This window comes from Aedes aegypti, chromosome 2, assembly GCF_002204515.2.
Source record: "Aedes aegypti strain LVP_AGWG chromosome 2, AaegL5.0 Primary Assembly, whole genome shotgun sequence".
Taxonomy (NCBI): Eukaryota; Metazoa; Arthropoda; class Insecta; order Diptera; family Culicidae; genus Aedes; species Aedes aegypti.
Window position 1 is genome coordinate 197,597,919 of NC_035108.1, and position 12,184 is coordinate 197,610,102.

Below are 12,184 nucleotides of genomic sequence, written 5' to 3' on the forward strand. Positions count from 1 at the left end.
TTTTGGTGGATAGATCGCCTCTAGTTTAGTCGATTTGCCAAATTTCAGCTTTTTGTCTTATCAAAAAGTCATATAAATAATTAAGTTTACGTAAAAAATTGGCTCCCTTGCACCAATAGTAGCCGTCGTGTTCCAGTAGTGGATCAACGGTTGGAAGCAGTTTTTAAAATGGATGTATAAAAATGAAGAAAAGTCCCAGAGATGATCTTAATGGTTCATTCGAAAGATATTAGTTGCTGTTCCGAGGGAAAAATGTTAAACCTATGTAAAAATTTACCATTTTGTTCAAAATTCCTTGTATCATTCCCGAACGTCTACTACTGGAGCAATAGCGCAACTACTGGAACACGTGTACCAATAGTGGCTCAAGCGATTTTATGTTAAAAAATTAGTTTTATCACTCTTTTTATATTTTTCCCATATAGTAGAGGTTGAAATCTTTCTGTTAACGTCAAAAGATCTCAGTTAGGGCTTTTCGTTATTTTGTTATGATATTTTATAGCTTAGGTAGTCCACTAATGGCACTGGCACCCTATATGATCATGTTCGCAAACTGAACGGTCTCATAGAGAAAAGAGGACGTGTGTCATAATAAGAGGCAAAAACTTCTAGACCTATCAGTCAGACATCTTTTCTTCCTAAATGTCTGCAATTTCTGAGTGACGTCGCATAGTTCCAAACGATTGTTGTGTAATTGTACACCATAAATAATGTATATTGAAGTGAATACATGCATAATTTGAATTTACCTTGCGCAGATATATAGTTTGAACGAATGATTCAATTCCTATTGCTCATGATTGGCAGTGTAACCGGAACAGCCATAATGATGGAATAGCAAACGCGATGCATAAAATCGCCACTGATTTGTTTATTAGCTCCACGCAGATCATTTTGCTTGTTTCGGTGGATTTTACGATCCGAACGATGTTTACGGGTGTTCTACTTCTCCGGAATCTAGTCTATTGATTGGGTGAGAATTATACGATGTTCAACCTCTTCCAGGCGGATTTCAATAACCACTGGTGGCCAATTTTCCCTATCAAATTTCGGACCGCTATAAACATTTATTGGTTTATGGGAGGTTGATAACAAGCGTTCCATTTATTTTCGATCACGTTGTTGTATTTGCAAAAACGGAACAATAGTAAAACTACTAACAAACAGACGTAAACTTTAAATTATTTTCATCGTACATCTTACTTCATACTTGCAAAAATGGAAGATTTCTTCTAATGCTTCTAAAATTCAAATAATAACTTTCCCACATAAACCAAACGATCTTTATTTGAAACCCTTAAGTAGACGTGTTGTCACGATGAGAGGGTTTCCAATAAATTGGTCAGATGAAGTTAAGTATTTAGGGCTCATGCTAGATAAAAATTTAACTTTCAAAAATCACATTGAGAGCATTCAAGCCAAATGTAACAAATATGTAAAACGTCTTTATCCCCTTATTAACAGAAAATCGAAACTTTGTCGTAAGAGCAAGCGTTTGATCTTCAAACAAATTCTCAGACCAACCACGTTGTATGCTGTACCAATATAGACTAGCTGTTGTAACATTGGAAAGAAGCTCTGCAGATAATTTAGAATAAAATTTTGAAAATGATTTCGGAGCTTCCTCCCTGGTGTAGTACTAATGAGTTACATAGAATTTCAAATGTTGAAACATTGGAATAAATGTCGAAAAAAAAAATTGATAATTTTAGACTAAAATCGTTGCAATCTTCTATTGCCACGATAAATGCGTTATCTAGGTTAAGTAAATTGAAAGCGTTTTTTTTATCTTCTCTTATACCTGTACAAATTTCTAACTGTTACGGCAAATGAAATGTAATATGTTGTTAAAAAAATGTTAATAAATGCTTAATTTAGTATTAGTGTTTACATGGATAGGGATGTTCCACTTATACAGTGGAGGGCGATTTCAGTTTAATTCTGAGAAACAGATAAGAATACTGTATCACGTGACTTTTGCGTATCAAGCTCGCTTGATGATTTGGTTTGCACCAGTAGCTAGCGATGGCAAACATTGTAATGATTTTTTTTTAATTACCACCAAATGTATGACAATTCACATTGACGTGATGACCAGTGAAATTTGTAGCGCTGGTTTGGATGCATGAAATTTCCGTTCAAAACACACAGTCGACAAACCCAGAGCTGCACTGACGAAGGGGATAAGAAGGATGGACGGACATTGACTACGATGAAATCTGTCAATATTTGTCACTTCTCGCACTTTTTCATCGCTATTCAAGGTGAACCACGGTGTGTCTGGTGGTTGTTCATTCGGTCGTCAACCAACAGCTTCGGTAGGTAGTAGGGTAAGAGCGCACATTTTTGAACAGTCTCTAGCATCCGACTCAATCATCCGAAGATAGATTTATTGTGCACAGCAAAAACAAGCATGCGAATATTTAGTGGATTTATGTGCACCATAGCAAAATCTTAAATAGTCTATGTTATAGTTTTAAAATACAGGCGACTTCACTTAACTATTTACAGTGAGACAAACGGAGAAACAAAGAAATGCGATATATTACATTTTATTTCTCACTGTGTAGGTAGGCAATTTGTGCTTCTCTCGTTCAATCGATCGTGCAAAGGGGAAATGCAGTAGGAAGACGGTGGTGCGATGAGGTATCCAAAGAAGCAAGTTTGTCGTTATGAGCTAATATTTACACTCTCAGCCATCGATTTGCATGCCAACCACAATGTGGGCGTTTAGCTTTGCGGAAAATACCTTTGTCTGTGATATTCGTATGATGATCATGAATACAAAAATTATAATCTAATTTCACGTGCATTGGACCATTCTTGGGTCTGAAGGTGTCTGGGTTCGATTCCTGTTAGATTCAGGGTTTTTCCGTATTGGAAATTTCCTTGACTTCCCTGCCATACGATATACGAATGTGAAAATGGTAACTTCGACAAAGAAAGTTCTCAGTTAATAATTGTGGAAGTGCTCATAAGAACACTAAGCTGAGAAGCATTGTTGCAATGTGTAGTAACCAACCGAAAAATACTCCGAATACGATCGCTGCCAAAGCGATGACAGCGAGATAATCATAAAAGATAAACGGCTAGTATGCCAAGAGAAGAAATTTAGACTATTGGTTTGATTACACTACGTGGAAAGTTAATCCAAAATTCGTCGTCGTGAATAATGTATTTGACCGTCACTTGCTTAGGCATAACCTGGAGCGAGTTAGTGCAGTAAACGGATGTCGCAGGCGTGCTATACCTCGAGCTAGCGTAGCTGGAATTCGATTCGATTGTTGAAGTCCTTCTAGAAGGCGTATAATAAGAGCAGTCACCAACAATGTAAACGAGAAAATCGTCAGTTACGTGGAACTAGATCGGACCGGCTCTGAAGGAGGGGGAGTCGCCATCGCTTTGCGCCACAACATGAACTGCCGCCTACTGCCGAGCCTGCAACTAAAACTCATCGAGGCCTTAGGAGTAGAAGTGTAAGCTTCGGACGGCCCGTTCACCACATCGCTGCATACTACCCAACGCAAGCGAACCTCAACGACGGGTCGGCAACGGTCCTACGACAGGACATCACCAAGCTAACTCGGCGGCGCGGGCGGTACATCATCGCTGGCGACCTCAACGCGAATCACGAAGCCTGGAAGAACCTCAGAAGAAACCGAAATGGAGTCATCCTGCAGCAAGGTTCGGAGGAAGGTAACCAGGTAACTGCCAGTTCCGGCAGTGTGTCGACACCCACGTCGACTACGAGGTGCGACCCGAGTCAACCGATGACGTCGATCGGCTGCTGCAGACCATCGAAGAAGCGACCTCCCAGGCCAGGGGACGACACGTGCCGGCAACCAGTCAGGTGAGCAACAACATACCAATCGATAGGCTTACTAATGATTTGATCAGACTTCGCAACACCATCCGCAGGCAGTACCAGCGAACTGGGCTGCCTGCCCTCAAATCCGATGTAAATCGGATGAACAAAATTATCAAGGCCAGAATGTTGGACCTCAGAAACCAAAATTTTGCAAATAAGATCCGCACTCTCCCAGACTGGGCTCAGCCGTTCTGGAAGCTCACGGAAATTTTAAAAACCAAGCCTAGACCCATTCCACCGCTGGTTCCACTAGATAACAATAGTCCCGTAGATCGTTTGATAACGCCTGCTGAGAAGGCAGCCGGAAAGGGTCGACATTTCGTCAGCTCACATAATCTTGGACGCGACATCATCAGTCCGTATGAAGCCGCCGTTAATGAGCATGCAAACAACCACCAACAGATTCCCAACGACATCCGGGGGGAGGTGGAGATCACAGCTGACGAACTCTCGACCTATTTAAAATCCTCCAAAAACATGAAGGCCCTAGGTTTCGATAACATCATGAACTTGGAACTCAAGCACTTGAGTGTCCAGTTTTATGATCACCTTGCGGTGATCCTCAACCAGTGTCTCCGGCTTAGCTACTTCCCATCGTCCTGGAAGTCAGCTAAAGTCGTCTCCATCAGGAAACCTGGCAAAGATCCTTCCTCCTCCGAAAAGCTATCGCCCCACAGCCTTCTCTCAGCGTTATCAAAGCTTTTCGAAAGGTCAGTTTATCGACGACTTCTTGCTTCTGTTGAGCAAAACCACATCATGCTCAAGGAACGGTTTGGTTTTCGATGCGGTCGTTCAACCGTGCACCAACTTTCCCGAGTCACCAACATCCTCAGACGGAACAAGTCCCGTTCCAAAACCTCTGTCATGGCACTGCTCGATGTCCAAAAAGCATTTGACAACGTCTGGTATGATGGCCTGGTGATCAAGCTTCAACAATATAATCTTCCCAGCTACCTGGTGAAAATAGTGCATAACTATCTGTCAGCGAGGACATTCCGGGTCTTACTAAACGGAGCAATTTCCGATGCGCATGACATCATCGCAGGTGTTCCCCAGGGCAGTATCCTCGGGCCTCTGCTATTCAACCTGTTCACCTTCGATACGCCCGCACTCCCAGGATGCGGCGCGCTGTCTCTGTTCGCAGATGACACCTCCATCGTCTACAGTGGAAGAGTGATCAGAGCGCTCACGGCACTTCAACTTCAACGAGGCCTGGATATCCTGACAGAATACCTCACCAGCTGCAAGATATGTATTAACACGGCGAAGACCCAGGTCATCCTCGTCCTCCACTCCAAATCCCACAGACTTGTTCCGACTGAGGATTGCAAAATCATCCTAAACGGCACAGCGGTGGAATGGTTCAACGAGGCCGATTATTGACAAGTTGACAAAACGGCCACGAGGTGCAGCACGATGCTGCGAATGTTGTATCTTCTCATAAACCGAAGGTCGACACTGTCCCAAAAGAACAAGCTTGTTGTCTATAAACAAATCATTCATCCCGTGATCGAGTACGGCATGCCGGTTTGGGAGAGCAACGCAAAAACACATCACCTTAAGCTCCAGAGGGTTCAGAACAAGTTTCTTATAATGACTCTGAACGCCCCTATGCAAATGCGAAATTCTGAGATCCACCGTCTGGCCGAGATACAATCTCTCAAGGATCGCTTTAATGAGTCTATCGAGAGGTACAGGGCTCGTTGCCGCACGTCAGACCAACGTCAGACCAACTAGTCGCACCCCGTAAGGTTATCAAAGTTTTATATTTATAAATAGTAGTCAGTAGTTAGGTTATCATTTTTTTAAAAAACTACCGGCGCTCCAATCGAACCAAATTGTAACACTAAATCAAATCAACCATTAAAAATCAAAATTAAACCTAGATTGAAAGGACCCTAGGCCGCCCACATTAGCTGTGACGCTATTGCAATTCGAACAAAAGTATGGAAAACAAATACAAATTAAGCCGAAATATCTGAAATTATGACCATGGTTCATAAATTATTGTTGTTGTAAATATTGTTGCGATTTTTGAGTAAACTATCTTGTAATTCCGCGGTTTCTAGGTTACATGCCTTCCGAAATAGTTGTTTACGAAACAAGTTGCAGAATGATGATTTTTACAGCACGAGTCGTAAATTTATCGTAAATAAGGATAATGTGCTGTAAAAACAGAGTTCTGCAACGAGTCACGTACAACATTTTTTGCAATTTCGTAGAAGACCACAAGAGGGTATCAAAAATGTTATCGGATTGCATTCATCATCATTTTACAATTTATGAAAAAAATGTTGTGTAATGACTCATTACGCAACTCAAAACAGTTGCGTTATGAGAAAGCATTGCGCAATGAGCCATTACAGCACTGGTTTCAGTTGAGTAATGACTATTCCCGCACTGCATACTTCAGTGCAGGAAAGTAGTCCGTTTCATGGCAGATTGACGTGATGAAAAACAGCCTATTACGATGAGAAATTGCAAAACTATACATTTCGTAATCGAGAGCGATTAATTAATTAACTGCATTCATTCAGTTCTTCTTCTTTTTGGCATTACGTCCTCACTGGGACAGAGCCTACTTAGTGTTCTAATGAGCACTTCTACAGTTATTAACTGAAAGCTGTCTTTGCTAAAGTTTGTGTTTTCGCATTCGTATAGCGTGTGGCAGGTACGATGATACTCTATGCCCAGGGAAGTCAAGGAAATTTCCATAACGAAAAGATGCTTGACCGGCCGGGAATCAAACCCAGACACCTTCAGCATGGCTTTGCTCTGTAGCTGCGGACTCTAACCACTCGGCTAAGGAAGGTCCCCCATTTATTCAGTTAAAGAGTATTAAATTGTGAATGGTGGAATTAGAAGACTGTTTATATGTGGATCATTTGGTCAAGCGATGAACGATTTCATTGGAGAGAAGCAGTAAGTTAGCGATTGAACGTGTCCATGATGATGGCAATGCAGTGGTCTTCTTGGACGTATTTACGCGTTTTGGTGAACGATACTGATACAGGAGTAGTGAATTGCATTGGAGCTTCGAAAAATGAATTCGGAATAATGAATAATTTGTTCCAATCTGCAGCCAATACGTAAATACCGGGTACCCCCGTTGGTTTGACCACATGTAATCTGAACACTTTTCAATCTGTACCCCGCTAATTTGCACATCGTTCAGATTAAAAATGGTTCAAACGTCATTTAGCTCATGGAACGGAGTGAAGTGAGATGGAACGCTGTGGAACGGAACGCAGAGTCAAAACAAAACAGTGAAAGGGGTAACCAGAAACACGTTTCTAGGGTGACTAGATGTTCAAATTGGAAATGTTATTTTTCTCTCCCTATTTCATTCGCTCCTTCCATTGTTGTCAGAGAGCGAAGAGCAAAACAACGCAAAAACCAAACCTTCGTGCGTTACCTCAAATTTGAGTAAGTGGCATAGTACTGGAAGTTGAGTTATTTGATCTGCCGGTTGAGTGAAAAATAACTTAGTCAGTAGGTATTTTTTCGCATGGCTGGAAATGAAAAGAACTTCTACCCCGTCAACTCAAAATTAGGTTCACGCCCCCGAATTGAGTGGAATGAACTCTCTTTTCAGTACTTCATTTTCTCCGTGCAGGGTTTGGCGAATGTAGGATGCAGTTGTTAGATTTGTGTAACGCCCAGAGCACACGAATTCTTGAAACATACTCATGCTTTCATTACTTGTGGTCATGATATCATGAAACATTAAAATTTATGATTTCATGACTTTTTGTTCATGAATCCGACAACGGATTTTTTCCGTGTAGTATAGAAGAAGCAAAGGGGAAGTGATATTCCGCCTATATTCAGTACCTACACAGGTATGGGCATGCAAAATCTCCAGCGTGCCCCAACAAATATTTAAGCAAAAAAAAAGAATGGAATACTTTATTCTACGATAAGTATATTTTCAACCCATAATTATTCCTGATCGCAATCGAACCCAAAAACCTTCAGTATGGCTTCGCCACTAACAAACAGACGTAGCTGCGAGAACATATATTATCTATTTAAAACAAAGTTGGCCATCCGATAATTAGATGGGGGTAGTTTGCAAACGTCAAACTTGAACAAAAGCGATACGGGCGCCATTGGTGAACCGTTTGCTAACTAATCAATATTAGAATTGAGCACTTTTTTTCCGTACGATGAAAATAATTCGATTGTTGCATATTTTTGTCTGTGACAATCACGGATTTTATCATGGATATGGAATATTTATATACCGTAAAACGGGGTAATTTTGATAGTTTTTCGAAGAAAACTTGAATATTTATGCATGCTGATTTAAATAATTATAATTTATATTTTTAAAACAAGTACTGGTATCCTAACTATCGATTGTAGTTGAGAGATTGCCAAAAGATTTATTCTGAATGGATATATCGTTTTTCAAATAATCCTATGTCGGTTTTCTGTTATGGGGTAACTTTGATCGTGGAGTATAAACCGAACAAAATTGAATGCATAACGGAACATTTATAGGGCCCTGCATACCTCTAGGCGTTTAACGCTATATGGAAATTTCTGACTTAGATTAAAAAAATGGTCCCAGATTGTTAAAATGGGTTTCGCTAAGAGATTTGAGACCAAATTAATGTTCTGCTGCAACTAGGCTGTCAAGGATAAGTGACGAACTCATTATGACTTCATGAAATAGTGATCGTAGAACAGATTGTTTGTAAGCGTTTCAAAAATGCTAAAATCTTATAAATTTTGAATATTTGCATATAAATCCTTAAATATACTTGATTCCAACGAAAATAGCTTTGACAGTCTTTATTTTTGCATTCGTTTTGCTTAACTGATAAACATAAACTTTGTTATTTCGTTTAGTGTGTTGTGCGTCTCGCACTATCAAAGTTACCCGTATTATCAAAGTTACCCCGTTTTACGGTAATAGTAAAGCACAATTAGCTTAAATGCTTTAAAATCGAGTAATTCTATCAAGATTTTTTTTGTTTTAACTTTGAATTCCACAGTATGTGAATTGTTCCAATATTATTATTGAACTTGTATGAAATTTTATAGTTCTAAAGTGATCAATTACAGTCAACTCTCCATAACTCGATTTTGAAGGGACCATTGAGTAAGGCAGGTATCGAGTTAAAGAACACAAAACCAGTGCGACTGCGATCCAAGGGACCATAGAGTTAGCCATGAAAACCAACATTTACTATGCTTCTCCAACTCGATATCGAGATACGGAATATCGAGTAAGGGAAAATTGTCTGTATAACATTGAATTAACACTTAAAACCTTCCAGTAAACATGACATCTTTTGATTTGTTTAGTGATTATTACTAGATGTCTTCGTAACAATCAAAGCACATGAACGTGTGACAATGATCATCCATAAAAAACGCAAATTAAACACACATCTTCAAGCCGGTTCTGTTTGCCGTACGAATTCCTCACAAAATAAAAAAAAGTTGATAACAATTTCGATGAGCTCAGCGAAGTCCGTGGTGGCGGCGGCGGCGGCGGCGGCAGCAGCGATGACACTCTGCGGCCACACAAAGTCAACCTACACGGCAAGAGTCGTATCTCATTGAGCAGCGCGCGTGCTAGTGCTGGTAAAGATATAGGTAAGTTGATTGTTGAATACTCGACTTAAGTTGAACCGCAAACACTCAGACATGTGTGTAGGAATTGTGGGCACTGCGCTGCGGTTGAGCCATTTCAGCACTCCACAAAGCTCGGTTCTGCGGGTATGTGTTTGTGGAAATGTGATACTGCTCAGTCTGCACTGTTTGCCAGAAACACCCATACAGAGTTCTCTGGGTTTGATCCAACATGGCGACGGCACCCAGCACTATAGCATCGCAGTCGCAGTAGGCTTTGGAAAATCAATGGGGCTACTTGTGGGTTACTTTGGTGGTGCGCGTACTGCCAGCCACCGAGTGATCAAAAGGGAGACTGTAAAACACTCCAACCCGTTTGACGAGAGACAAATGCACTTCGCATATGTTCAGTCGGTGCTGCTTTTTTGGATTCCCCCGAAATTGCAGAGAAATGTTTTCCTGTAATTTGCTTTCTGTTTGCCGTTCCTTTACATCTTGCTTAATGGGACCCTCTGTTTCCAAATGGATGTCAGTCTGATTCCCGGAAATGATCTCCTTGGAACTGTGCTGTTGATCATTTGGTTTCATCATGTATTTTTTCTTTGCTGCGTCGATGGTAAGCTTGACATACTGCAGAAAAAATTCCAGGATAGACTTGATGAGTCTCCTGTTGGCCCAATAAGCTTTCAGAAACAAAAGTCTACTAATTTAGAAATTCAGAACCAATTTGATCTAGTTTCTCAAATAAGCTATTGAATTGTTAATATTGTGAATTTATGATTTTCGAAAATTGCTTTTCAAGTGTTGGATATGATTAAGCAGTTTTATGAAGCGATCAGGTTCAGTTCCAATAGGAATGGGTTGCTTTTAAAAAGAAGAACGGATGATCGGAGCAGTGAAGGTTAAGTTGAAGCGCAACTGCAACTGGTGCCAATAGTCACAGCCAGTTCAGAGGAGTGCAGTTCACGATGCCGTCTTGCAAGTTTCTTGTTTCTTCATTGTCTTGGTACGGTTAACTGAGTTTTTTTTTTCATCGCGCTTTCGACTTCTGTTTTCTAGCTGCTGCCATCACTTTTTCGTTGTTGTTTTTGCCGACCCGAGGTCTGAAGATATGATGGCAGTTACAGGGTACTGTTTGATCTTGCCGCACTCACACTGTGGGCTTGTAAACTTTCGTTCTGGAACAGGAAACGGTTTTTTTCCGTCGATTCGTCAATCATATTTGCCAATTGCACCAATTGCTGCAGTCGTGCTAGTTTCGGCTGGCAGCACTGTTTATTCCTCCCACGGCTATTGGCGGTGAGTTGTAAAAGGTTACAACAAAAGGTGTGTGTTTCCACGTTGGGATTGCGAAGCATCGAATGCAAAAAAAGGGGAAACTGCGGTTTTTCTGCTTCACATAGAAGAGAACAAAAGCGATCAAGGGATGACGATCGTGATGCATCTTATATATTGCTGTGGTCGTATCTACTGTACAGAGTTAAACCAGGCGAACGAACCTGGATAAAGCATAACGGGACCGGTTGAATTTCATCTCGCGCATGATTTATGTTGAAGCTGTCAATGTTGACTTTTTATGATACTTTCCAACTTGTGGGGGTGAAGCAATGATAATAAAAAAACAAGCCTTTCTAACCGTTTGACCTCGATTGGTGCTAGGACGGTATATTTCTTGTCATATTTCGGATAATTTGTCAAAATACTCTCACTGGGCGTAAGAAGTGACTTTGAAAAATCAAAAATAGACAAGAGAGCTCAATCATATCTGCATACTGAATGAACGACCAACCAACCAGGGACATTAGCAGGTAGACGTACTCCACTGAAATGGCAAAAGGCAATCTTTAAACAACCTGTAAATGTATTAGTTCCGTACACATCTACCTTCCTTTCAACAGGTAACACCTTTTTCTTGCTGGCCATTCAAACCAAGTGATAAATGATGACATATCGGGTTATTGTTTACTCACCTTCCTATTACTCCAAAATACGCTATCTCTCGGAGAACCCCACCTTCTGGAGTTGACAATGTGTTTTGTTTCACTCTCTTCACGTTTATCTAAATCCAACAGCTAGACTTTTCTTCAATTCTTTTTATTCAGTAGATGCTAGAAGAAAACACGAACACACGAAAATGCGACACTTAGAAAATTTCCACAAATGCGGCGACCTCAATTATTTATATTCCTGTGAAACACCCATCATAATTCACTTTGACCACTGCCAACAAAACACGAGTCGAAAAAAATATCTCCAAATTTTACTTTGATGTTTCCTAGGATGTAACCACCCTACACACTTGGAGCCCCAACGAATTTCACCGACAAATTATTGGAAAACTCACTTCTGCACGGCGACTGACTTGAACATCGGAGCGGCACTTCCCAACTTCACTCGACAACAGTTAACTCAGTAGTGAAGCAACATGTCGGTCGGGTTGAATCGAATCTACTTGCGCAGATGGAGCTCAAGCTCTGTCACTCTCGGAGTGCCCACGTTGCGTGTACATGTGATCACGCTGAAGATCGTTTCCACAAATTTGCGTTTGTTGCACAAATTTTGATCACCTTTTTCAAAACAAAACTGCTGGATCAGTGAAAAATTATGGGAAAAATAAACAATTTGATTCGATTTTCTCAACATTATATTACTATACCAGCTGCTTGACAATACATTCCAATATTAGTTATTACGAGAGCATAATATATCTCTGAAATATATAAAATGCTG

At 40.6% G+C, this 12,184-nt stretch overlaps 1 protein-coding gene across 4 annotated transcripts in view; it reads right to left on the reverse strand.

Annotated features, from left to right (window-relative positions):
- Positions 1-11,910, reverse strand: part of LOC5578857 — a 100,626-nt gene extending 88,716 nt beyond the window's left edge. For all 4 annotated transcript variants that reach the window (XM_021843660.1, XM_021843659.1, XM_021843658.1 and 1 more), the window contains exons 1-2: positions 11,799-11,910; positions 11,425-11,562 (exon numbers count right to left, since the gene is read on the reverse strand). The gene's annotated coding sequence lies outside the window, so the exon portion shown is untranslated. The remainder of the gene's footprint in view (positions 1-11,424; positions 11,563-11,798) is intronic.
- Positions 11,911-12,184: the final 274 nt, after the last annotated feature.